This window comes from Octopus sinensis, linkage group LG9 (genome assembly GCF_006345805.1).
Source record: "Octopus sinensis linkage group LG9, ASM634580v1, whole genome shotgun sequence".
Lineage (NCBI taxonomy): Eukaryota > Metazoa > Mollusca > Cephalopoda > Octopoda > Octopodidae > Octopus > Octopus sinensis.
The window spans coordinates 43,906,318-43,918,925 of NC_043005.1; the positions used below are offsets into that span (position 1 = coordinate 43,906,318).

Sequence of the window (12,608 nt, forward strand, 5' to 3'; positions counted from 1 at the left end):
TCTAAATACACATACATATGTGTGTTTGTATATGTCTTTTCTTGATATACACAAATCAATCCACTATTTATTCTCTTACTTTATTCTACAATGATAATAACAATAGTCCTTTCTGCTATAGACACAAGTCCTGAAATTTTTTTGAGGGTGGTGGTGGAGATCAATCGATTACATCAACTCTCGTGCATTACTGGTACTTAATTTATCAACCCTGAAAAGATGAAAAGTGCAGTTGACCCCAGCAGCATTTGAACTCAGAGTGTGAAGACCAATAAAATATTGCTAAGCATTTCACCCAGCATGCTAACAATTCTGCCAGCTCATTGCCTTAATAATAATAATAATAATAATAATAATAATAATTTATTTTGGTACAAGGTCAGCAATTTTAAAGGGAAGTTACATCAACTGGTACAAAGGGAAGTTACATCAATTGGTACATATTGTATCGATCCCCCCCCCCCCAAGGATGAAAGGTAGGGTTGACTTCAGTGGCATTTAAACTCAGAACTTAAGAGCTGATAAAAAAGGCTGCTCAACATTTCATCCTGGGTGCTAATGATTTTAGGTATGCAGCCAGCAGTTTTGTGGGCAGGGGAATTAGTTGATATAGTCAGCCCCAGTATTTGATAGGCACTTGGTCTTATCAGCACCAGAGAGACAAAAGCCAAGGTTGAATTCAGAACATAAAGTGATGGGACAAATATTTGCATGGCATTATAATACCTGACCCTTTAGTGATTTTGGCAGTCCACTTCCCTCTATAATCATTTCTGTAATGGCTGATATTTTGAGGGGATTGAGAGGAATTTTGAGAAGGTTTAGTCAGTTCCATTGACCTCAGTACTTAATTGATTCTTTATTTTATTGATTCCCAGCACCTTCCAGTAAAATGATAAGTTAATCCTGGCATGATTTGAACTCAGAATATAAAGGAATGGAATAAATGTTGCTACTCAGCTATTTTTCCAAAGCCTTAATACAGTGGTTCTTCACCACTTTTTTTTCCTCTGGACTTCTTTGATTCCTGTTTTACTCTACGGGATCCCCATAGCTAGTTGATGTTTAAAAAAAATCTCATATTTTTATAATTAGATAGTAGGAATTGTATAAAAACAAAAAATTGTTAAAATATTTTGCGGATCATAGAAGTATAACCAATATAATGCACATAAAATTTCAACAACAAAATCTTCTTCGGACCCTGGTTGAGAACCCGCTGTTCCAACGATTCCACAGAAGCCTCACCTGTAGGTTATGTGCTATACAATACAACTATCTCCTTCTAATGATAACTAGTCGAGACAGCTACTTGCAACTCGTTTTCTGTTCAGGTTCTTTCTCAATGGATTGACTGATTCTCAAAATGTAAAGTTCTTCCTATTTAATTTGATAAAAATATTTATCAAGGTCATCACTGGTGGTAAGATTGAATTTTTGTTGCGGTTTCTTTTTTTTTTTATTTTCTTATTTGCAGCTATTGTTGTTGTTGTTGTTGTTATAAATAATCCTTTTTTTTAATTTTTATTCTCTCACTGTTGTAAATCACTTTTCTCCTATCTCTCTCTCTCTCTCTCTCTCTCTCTCTCTCTCTCGTTAATGCTTCTCTTAGTTCAGTATGTTATAGTAGGAAAAGAAAGAAAAAAAACTAAAACATTATCAGCTGAGTTAGCTCTCTAATGGAATCCTAATTGTTTTTTTTTGTTTTTGTTCCTTTTCTTTCACCCCCCTCCTCTCTTCAGTATTGATTGCTAGTTGTTCTGCATATGGCTGTGATAGCCTCCTATACTTTCATAGTCAGTTTCTTTCTGCTAATGATAAAGAGGAAACATTTTACTACATTATTTATCATCAGTGGTTTCATTGACACTTCTTATTCACCATTACGGTATAAAATATCCCACTTTTTTTTTTTTTACCCTAACCTATATGAGGGCCTAACTGCAATTAAAGAAACAGAATTTATTGTCTGGAATCTGAAATCGGGACATCCAGTTTTGTTATTGTGATAGTGCTAATGATATGTGTCTGTATTCTTGCTGCATCGTTAAGAGAGCTGTATCATCTCCTTTGTCCATATAATCTGCTAACTTGCTTTTCTGTGTTAAAGGTTCAATGGTGATGTATATGACATATCGAAAACAACATTCTACATTTTATATATATATATATGTGTGTGTGTGTGTGTGTGCGTGCGTGCGTGCGTGTGTGTATGTATGTATTCTTTTATTTGTTTCAGTCATTTGACTGCGACTATGCTGGAACACTATCTTCAAGGGTTCAAGGGTTCTTTTTCTTTTAGTCGAACAAATCGACCCCAGGATTTATTCTTTGTAAGCCTGATACTTATTCTGTTGGTCTCTTTTGCCAAGCTGCTAAGTTATGGGGACGTTAACACACCAAGGGATGTAGATGGGGGAGGGGGCAAACACTGACACAGAGACACACATATAGATACACAAACACACAAGCTTTTTACAGTTTCCATCTACCAAATCCCTCACAAGGTGCCACACAGTGGGACTGAACCCAGAACCATGTGGTTGGGTATCAATCTTCTTAGCACACAATTACACCTGCGCCTACATATATATATATAAATATAGTAGTATAGAAGTGGATGTGTGGCATGAAGCTTGCTTCCCTACCACATCATTCCAGGTTCAGTCCCTGTGTAGCACCTTGGGCAAGTGTCTTCTGCTATAGCCTCAGGTCAACCAATGTCTTGAGAGCAGATTTAATAGACAGAAAATGAAAATGTGTGTGTGTGTCTTTGTGACTGTCACCCCACACCAGTTTGACAACTGGTGCTGGTATGTAACTTAGCCGTTTGGCAAAAGGGACCGATAGAATAAGTACCAGGCTTTTTAAAAAAAAAGAAGAATAATTGGGGCTGATTCATTTGGCTAAAATTCCTCAAGGCGGGGCCACAGTCTAATGACTGAAACATAAATGATAAAGATATTAGGCATACCTGTATGGTTAAGAAGTTCACTTTGCAATCTCATGATTTTGGATTCAGTTTCACTGCACATTACCTTGGGCAAGTTTCTTCTAATCACTCTCTGCCAGCCAATTCGTTGTGAAAGAATCCACAAGGCTTTGATTGGCCTGGGGTTATGGTGGAAAATACTTGTCCAAGGTGCTATATACAATGGGATTAAATACAAGACTATATGGTTAGGAAAATAACTTTAATATCTTTTTAACTCTGTGATGTGGCTTAATCTTTTTTGTTATTTAAACTGGCCATACCCATCCCAGATATTCTATTGCTTTTATGTTTTGTGTTCAAACTGACCAGATCCAGTCTCTCACACATACCCACAATGTCATTGTAAAAATAAACAATCACATTTTTGAAACCTTGAAGCTGCAAGATACCACATTGTTAATTCAAAATAGTGAAGGCACATGGCTCAGTGGTTAGAGCATTGTGCTCACAATCATGAAGTAGTGAGTTTGATTCCCAGACCTGGCTGTATGTTGTGCTCTTGAGCAAGGCACTTTATATCATGTTACTCAGCTGTATCAGCCTTTGCCTTTCCTTTGGATAACATTAGTGGTGCGAAGAAGGAAGGCTGATGTGCATGGATGACTGCTGGTTTTCCATAAACATCTTTACTCAGACTTGTGCCTCGGAGGAGAACTTTCTAGGTATCATGGTCATTCATGACCAAAGTGGGTCTTTACTTCTTCTAATTCAAAATAATGTGAATAAACAAGCATTACTTTTGACAACAATTTGAAAGCTTAACTGGTTAAAAGACATTTCGCTGCTATTTTCACACAGGTTCTATAACCATGTAGAAGCACTTTCATTTATTGGTTTATTGGATGGATAGCCAGCAGAGTATGTGAGGGGTTAAACCCGCAAGTTTTAGAAGCCATAACTATAATAGTTTCAGTAGATTAGGCTGTGGTTGAACACTGCATGTAATTTCATTGTTATGCTAATATTGTTGTAACATTGCATATGTTTTACATGTTTAGACTATTTAAGGTGGCTATCAGCTCAATGTCAGAGCTTGGCTATTCGGTTGTATAAATCTTCTAAATGTAAAAGATCGCATGTGACTCTGGCTTTACTTGGATAAACTTAGCACAGCATAACAATGGCGCCGCCAGTTAAAAGCAGTGAACTTCCATTCAGAGACCCAGACATATAACAAAAGAATGGTTATGATGCTTCGCTGCTGCAGCATGATTGAAAAATCTTCTGGACATAATTGACAAGAAACAAATAATGCATTTGTTTTAATATAATGGCTGTACACAAAGTTTCTTTAAGGGTTAACATGTGGAAAATGATGAATATTGTTTATGTCGTAAGAATTCAGAAACTTTGAGAGATATGAAATAAATTGCTTTTAATGATGAAACTTAAAGCGGATAAAGCTATAAATAATAGGGTGTAAATATTAGGTTTTAAAAAAAAACCTTAGGATGTTAAAAGTCAAAGGCTCTAAGGCAGTCTTTGACTTTTACCATCCAAGGGTTTTTTAAACTCATTATTTGCATGTTGTCATTTATGGCTTTATCTGCTTCTGATTCCATCATAACTAATTCAGCATTTTAAAATGATTTCTAAATTTCAGAGAATTGGCTAAATATTAAAAAAAGAAGAAAAAGTAAGAGTGACCTTGAGTTTATTACATGTTGATAGAAGCAAATAAATGTCCAATTCTAAATATTGCTTTTGTTGATGTAAGCATGCACCATTAAAGTATCATGCATTTGATTTGTCATTGGCAGTGCATATACTCCAAGATACTTTATTTCATGTTACTCCAGCTCACTCACCTGTAGAAATGAGTTGCGACATCACTGGTGCCAGGTTATATCAGCCTTTGCCTTTCTCTTGAATAACATCGGTAGTGTGGAGAGGGAAGACTGGTATGCATAGGTGACTGTTGGTCTTCCATAAACAACCTTGCCTGGACTTGTGCCTTGGAGGGGGACTTTCTATGGTCATTCATGACTGAAGGATCTTTACCTTTACATATATTAAAACTGGAATGATACAGAGAAGATAGGCATGGCTCCTGTGCAAGGATGACATGCAAATTCACGAAGCGTTCCACATTTTTAAAGATATAGGATGAATTTGTAAGAAAAGATCTTCAGACAATGGGCCTTACAGAGGAGGCGACAGGGCGCCAAGACTCCTGGCAGTTAGCTGTGCTTGAGAAGACACATTGAGTTAAGTAAAACCGAGATTGTCCTTGCATACAGGCATGTTCCCTGTATCACTCTCCAACTGAGTCTTCTTAATCTTGCAGGCTTGTGGGTACCAATGTCATAAAATGCATCCATACTGGCGTTATGCAAATGCACCCATGCCAGTGCTGTGTATAAGCACCCTTCATACTGTTAACCCTTTTGTTACTGTATTTATTTTGAGATGCTCTGTGTTTCTTCCAATTATTTTAAATATAACAAAGAATTAAGTAAAATAACATCGTTATCATTAAGCTAGTGTTAGGAACGTAAATTGTGACTAAGGTTTGGTGGAAGATTTTAATTCAAAACTTTTGAAAACCAGACATTTGTGCTAAAGAGCCAGAGCTGGTTTCAGACAGGTTGGTAACGAAAGGGTTAAGTGGTTGGCAATAGGATGTGCATCCAGCTGTAAAAATCTTGCCAAACCAGACATAGAGCCTGGGCAGTTCTTCAGCTGGCCGGCTCCTGTCAAACCAGCCAATGCATGCCAGCATAGTAAACAGATGTTGCATGATGATGATAGCCACGTAAAAAAAAAAAAAACATATTAAATGTAGGCGCAGGAGTGGCTGTGTGGTAAGTAGCTTGTTTACCAACCACATGGTTCCAGGTTCAGTCCCACTGCATGGCACCTTGGGCAAGTGTCTTCTACTATAGCCTCAGGCCAACCAAAGCCTTGTGAGTGGATTTGGTAGATGGAAACTTAAAGAAACCTGTCATATATATGTGTATATATATATGTGTGTGTGTGTGTATGTTTGTATGTCTGTGTTTGTTCCCCCAACATCGCTTGACAACCGATGCTGGTGTGTTTATGTCCCCGTCACTTAGCGGTTCGGCAAAAGAGGCTGATAAAAATAAGTACTGGGCTTACAAAGAATAAGTCCCAGGGTCGAGTTGCTCGATTAAAGGCGGTGCTCCAGCATGGCTGCAGTCAAATGACTGAAACAAGTAAAAAAGTAAAAGAGTAGAAAAAGAAACACTTTCAGGGTGTGTTAACTTACAAAACATTTCAAGGAAAATGAAGGCTTTGAAAACTTCTGCAAGTGTTTATGGAATTGGCCTAAAAGAGCTACTTTAGCCAGTTAAGAATACACAAGACTTGCTTTCACTTTCCGTTTATTTCTTGAAATACTGAAATTTTCATTGCACCTTTTTGACCTGGTCATTGACACAGTTCTTCTGCATCTGTTAGAAATTAGTTACAGGTAAGTTTATATGATTCTTAGAGATTTTTCATAACTCTCTTTGTCTCTGTACCTCCTCTCTCTCTCTCTCATTGAATATTTTGGGCATATGCATTCTTGTTTTAACCTTTTGCCATGGGCTACCATAAATACTTTTAGTTTCAGTTCTTCTGTTGGTCTGTAAATTTTATATTTCTCTTTCTGCAGTTCCTTCTATTTGTGTGCATACATACACCTGTGATTTGTCTTGCGTATTATTTATAAATTATTATTTGGTTTCTTTCTTTTTTTTTTTTGTTTACCATTTAAATGCATCAGCTTTGGAAGAATTTAATTTCAATAGAATAACTTAGCAGATTAAACATAGCAAACCATGTCTACAAATGTTAAAAAATAAACCATGGCAACAAAATGTTAGAATAGAACCTAAAAGTCGCTTACAGAGGTCAAACAGCAGCTGTACTGTAGCCACATGTTCAAAAGGTAAACAAAGGCAAAATGAAACTAAATAAGACCATAAATTAAAGAAAAACTCCTGAAGATTTTTTAAAAAAATTTTCTGTAAGTAATTTTCAACATTTGTAGTGGAATTGTCAGTGAACAGGTTACAGTAAGATGAAAACTTTGGCACCTTAAGAATCTTAAGAACTTGTAGATTAATTTAGTTATAACCAAAACAAAGAAAGTGTTATCTCAAACTAAAGCAGTTTGATGGCACATTCATTGAATATTTTGGTAAGTTTGATGCTTTCGTGGAAACTGATAACACTTCCTGATTATGTTGAATGTAAAAACAAAAATCATAAATTATGGCTTGCTTGGGAGGAATGTGATAATTCAACATTAATTCTTGAGATTGAAGTTTCGAAACAATTTAGGTGATTAAAGGGTTTTAAAGCTGACATTTTTCTGAATGGGAATACCAGATCATGGTATTTTGTAGACATGGCTATGCCAATCCACATTAAATTAATTAGTCATTACGAAGCTAAGGGAAGTACTTACATTTTATATATATATATGTGTGTGTGTGTGTGTGTGCGTGCGTGCGTGTGTGTATGTATGTATTCTTTTATTTGTTTCAGTCATTTGACTGCGACTATGCTGGAACACTATCTTCAAGGGTTCAAGGGTTCTTTTTCTTTTAGTCGAACAAATCGACCCCAGGATTTATTCTTTGTAAGCCTGATACTTATTCTGTTGGTCTCTTTTGCCAAGCTGCTAAGTTATGGGGACGTTAACACACCAAGGGATGTAGATGGGGGAGGGGGCAAACACTGACACAGAGACACACATATAGATACACAAACACACAAGCTTTTTACAGTTTCCATCTACCAAATCCCTCACAAGGTGCCACACAGTGGGACTGAACCCAGAACCATGTGGTTGGGTATCAATCTTCTTAGCACACAATTACACCTGCGCCTACATATATATATAAATATAGTAGTATAGAAGTGGATGTGTGGCATGAAGCTTGCTTCCCTACCACATCATTCCAGGTTCAGTCCCTGTGTAGCACCTTGGGCAAGTGTCTTCTGCTATAGCCTCAGGTCAACCAATGTCTTGAGAGCAGATTTAATAGACAGAAAATGAAAATGTGTGTGTGTGTCTTTGTGACTGTCACCCCACACCAGTTTGACAACTGGTGCTGGTATGTAACTTAGCCGTTTGGCAAAAGGGACCGATAGAATAAGTACCAGGCTTTTTAAAAAAAAAGAAGAATAATTGGGGCTGATTCATTTGGCTAAAATTCCTCTTGGAAAAATTTTCACCTGAAAGAAGTGGAGGAGAATTTTCTCAGTGGTTGTAAAAGGGAAAAGAAAAAAAAGACGGTAGAAATCTCAGAATATGTGAAAGTTTTCACATGGCTCTCTGGTTAGAGCATCAGGATCACAGTCATGAGGTAGTGAGTTCAATTCCCAGACTAGGCTGTGTTGTTTTCTTGAGCAAGACACTTTATTTCACGTTGCTCCAGTCCACTCAGCTGTAGAAATGAGCTGCAACATCACTGGCGCTAAGTTGTATTGGCCTTTGCTTTTCCCTTGGATAACATTGGTGGCATGGAGAGGGGAGGCTAATATGCATGGGTGACTGCTGGTCTTCCATAACTTGTGTCTTGGAGGGAAACTTTCTAGATGTAATCCTATGGTCGTTCATGACCAAGAGGGCGGGGAGGTCTTTTACTTTACTGATAAAGGAATTTATATCACTAGACCATTTACTAAGCAAGAATTAGGGATGTAAAAACAACAATGAAGAATCAATTAGTATCTTTTCTTGAATTTGTCAATTTCTATCAGTATCATCATCATCATTATAATGTAACGTCTGTTGTTCTTGCTGGAATGGGTTGGACAGTTAGACTATAGCTAGCAAGCTGGGGGGGGGGGGCTGCACCAAACTCCAGTCTGATTTGGCATGGTTTCTATGGCTGGATGCCCTTCCCATTGCCAACCACTTCAGTGTGCAGGGTGCTTTCACATGGCACTGCATGGGCAATTGGTCATTATTCAGACTTCACACTTGCATCACTTTGTAAATATGTTGTCCCGTCTTCATAGGGAATTCAACAACAGATGCTATTTTAGCATATAAAGCTTTATATAAAGCTTTATCAAAGCCGGTGATCCTCATTTATGATGTCACAAGAGGTTTTATGAACAACTGATACAAGTGAAAAGGTTATATCAAGAATATTTTCTCAAAACAGCCATCCTGGACTTTATTTGCTGAAATCTCTAACCACAGTTGAGAGGAGCCTTGATGTCTGTATGGTATATTGAAAAACAGTATTTTCTGCTCGGACAACATTTTACAAGTCTCAGATCATAGGTAACTGGAATAGTTTTTAGTAAAAATTATGTGTCTTCTAGATGGGTTTTACAACTGATAGCATTTGATATATAATGTAAAGGGATCTTAAATAGTTCATGTTGATGCATTATCACAGTTGTGATTTATTGGTTTAGCTGAATGATAATGTTGTTATTTTTCGTGATGTATGTATTAATGGCAAATCTGTTGAAATTCTATGTACCAAAGTTGCTCATCATCATTTCACATCCATTGTCGATGCTGACATAAGTTGGATGGTTTGACAGGGGCTGGCAAACTGGAGATCTACACCAGACTCCAATCATCATTGTCATGTTTAACATGATGATGATGATGATTTATTTTTCCATCTAATGAAGATTGTTATTATTAAGTGTATAAATATAAAGTTGAAGGCTGCCAATGATAATATTTAAAATAGTAAATTAAAAAAACATTTTTTTAAAAATAATAAATAGGTCGATTTTTTTGGTTGTTGAAAAGGCATTAAAAGTCATAGAAACACTGAAAGATGGTATCTTGTATAATGGATGATTAATTGTCCCACCAAAAGAAATGATAAAATTTATACATGTTGTGCATTGGTATCTCAACAGCAACAAAGAATTGGTGGAGATTAGAAGCCTAGTCGTCGGGTTACTGTGAAAATGTAGAATGACATGTCCAGCATGTGGTAGAATAAAACCAGAATTATCTGACTCATTGCTCACATGATTTAAAGAAATTAATGCATAGATATGGTGTGCGTGTAGATTAATACTTATGTCAAGAATTATGGACTGTTCTTAATATTTGTTGATGCAAAGGCAGCAAGCTGGCAGAATTGTTAGCACATTGGGCAAAATGGTTAGCAGCATTTCATATATCTAAATGTTCTGGGTTCAAATTCTACTGAGGCTGATTTTTGCCTTTCATCCTTTCGAAGCCGATAAAATAAGTACCAGCTGAGCAAACCCCTCCCCCGAAATTGCTGGCCTTGTGCCAAAAATTGAAACCAATATTAAGTTGCCCAAAGGTGGCAAGCTGGCAAAATCGTAAGCACACTGGGCACAGTACTTAGTTGCATTTCATCCATATGTATGTTCCGAGTTCAAATTCTGCTGTGGTTAATTTTTGCTTTTCATCCCCTCAGGGTTGATAAAATAAGTAGCAGTTGAACATTAGGACCAATGCAATCAACTTACCCCTTCTTCCAAAATTGCTGGACTTGTGCCAGAATTTGAAGTCACTATTTCTTGATGCATTTTCTGGGTGGTCATAAGAAACAGGAATAAAGGAGAGACAGATAATTAAGAATTGAGTTTTTGTGAGGTGGGTGTCGAGAAATAGTGTTTCAGAAACACTAACAATGCCTGTAAGTTTTCTAATAAAGCTTTATATACAATAAGATGGCATGTAAACCTATGACAATACATCCATATCATCTCGAATAAAATGGAATTGCTAAAGGAATAGTTGTACATATTAAAATGGGTTTAAAAGCACATTCACTAAGTAAAGTGTCTATTAATATATATTTAATTTGCATGCTTTTGAGTTATCAGACAACGCCTCTCTTTTGAAGACTTCTTTGTCCATCTGCTTAGGTGGCAGACAAATATGATCACCAATAACAATGTTTTATGAAACTGCAGCTCCAGTTTTGGTATTGATGCAGAAGAAATGATAAACCACAACAAGCTAGATTTATATCTGAAGCAGGAAATAATACAGCTGTGGTTCTTAAAATGAATTAGCTCACACAGATCAAATAAATAATGACACAAATATTGATAGTGAATGAAAATACAGAATCAGTCAGTACAAGCTTTGAATGATATTCCAGACTCTAATAAAGATTGTAATTTGACAACCAATACAAGAACAAGCATTGCAAATGATGGTAGGCATTATTCTGAAATAGTGAAAGGAATTAAGCCAAATCATTTCTGGGTGATAGGATATTGTTATGCTAATATTATTGCTGTGTTGCATGTGTTTTCATGCTGATTAAGACTATTTAAAGTGAAGGCACATTGCTTAGTGGTTAGGGTGTTGGATTCACAACTGTAAGATTGTGGTTTCGATCCTTGAGCAAAACATTTTGTTTCATGTTGCTTCAGTTCACTCAGTTGTAGAAATGAGTGTAGCCTGACAGAGAGATGGGCTTAGATCTCGCCCTAGATAAGCCACATGGCTGCAGCGCCCCAACAACCCCCGAGGGATTAAGGGACTTATCAGTTGTCAGTGGCTAGCATTTCAGACTCAGAACTTGGTGTTTAGTTAACCAAAGCTTCTGAATGTAAGAGAACCACTTGTGACTATGGTTGTCCCTTGATAGTGTGAGACAACAGCATGATAGAAGACTTCTGGTGCTAATGAAGACCTCCTATATACCATCTTAGATACAGAAACAAGGCTATATAGTGGATGAGCTCCTTATTTAGTGTTAAATCGTTCTCAAGAAAATATGATTTTGTATTTTCTATTCTTCCTATGTGTGAATAATGCTGTGAGTTAGTATATTTCTGATTTGCAATTATTTACAAATGAGGTTTCTCTATCCATACTTGTATTTTTATATTATATTTGCTATAAATCTGGGATTTCAATTCCGAATTATCTTTATCATGGAATTAAGTCAGGTTAGTATTAGGAAAAATGAATAGCTTAATTCTTAATGTCTTATGAGATTAATTTTAATATGATTTAAATTATCTTGTATCAGAATTTCCCTTAATATCATGCTTGTCTTCTCTTTAAATAATTATTCTGAGGATTATTAAAGTTGGATTTAATTTTTGAAAATTTCTTAGTGAGCCTCTGAGGGTTTCTTATTACTATAGTAGCTATTATGTTATCTGATTTATTTTTTTGTTTTCGCTAAGTAATATTATGTAATACTATTATACCAGTTTTTAGTTTCTATTTTTTAATTCTTTTTCTTGACTTTTGAAATGTTTTCAAAATTGTTCAATCTTATGTATGATGTGAATGGCTTGACCAGATCCTACATTGTGTATGTGCGCGCACACACATACACATATAGATGCATGCATAACTATATGGTAAGAGGTTTGCTTCCCAACTACATGGTTCTGGGTTCAGTCCCCCAGCATGGCACCTTGAGCAAGTGGCTTCCACTATAGCCTCATGTCAACCAAAGCCTTGTGAGTGGATTTTGTAGGCAGAAACTGAGAGAAGCTTGGTATATATAAGTGTGTGTGTGTGTCTGTTTGTGTCTTTGTGTGTGTTTATGTACCCCATAACTTAGAGGTTTGGTAAAAGTGATTAACAGAATAGGTACCAGTATTAAAGATGAAAGTTTTATATATATATATCTATCTATCTATCTATATATATATATATATATATTTA

The 12,608-nt window shown here is 36.3% G+C and overlaps 1 protein-coding gene and 1 non-coding gene across 4 annotated transcripts in view; both read left to right on the forward strand.

The window, feature by feature from the left end:
• The window catches only part of LOC115215897, a 72,917-nt gene that overhangs the window by 44,752 nt on the left and 15,557 nt on the right, over positions 1 to 12,608 (forward strand). The window contains exon 1 of one of the 3 annotated variants that reach the window (XM_036505938.1): positions 9,133 to 9,248. The exons of the other annotated variants lie outside the window; for them this stretch is intronic. The gene's annotated coding sequence lies outside the window, so the exon portion shown is untranslated. Of the gene's footprint in view, positions 1 to 9,132; positions 9,249 to 12,608 lie in introns of those variants that run through there. 3 annotated transcript variants of the gene reach the window in all.
• On the forward strand, positions 4,984 to 5,090 carry LOC115215969. Its single transcript, XR_003882046.1, has one exon. It is a non-coding gene; the product is annotated as a U6 spliceosomal RNA (small nuclear RNA).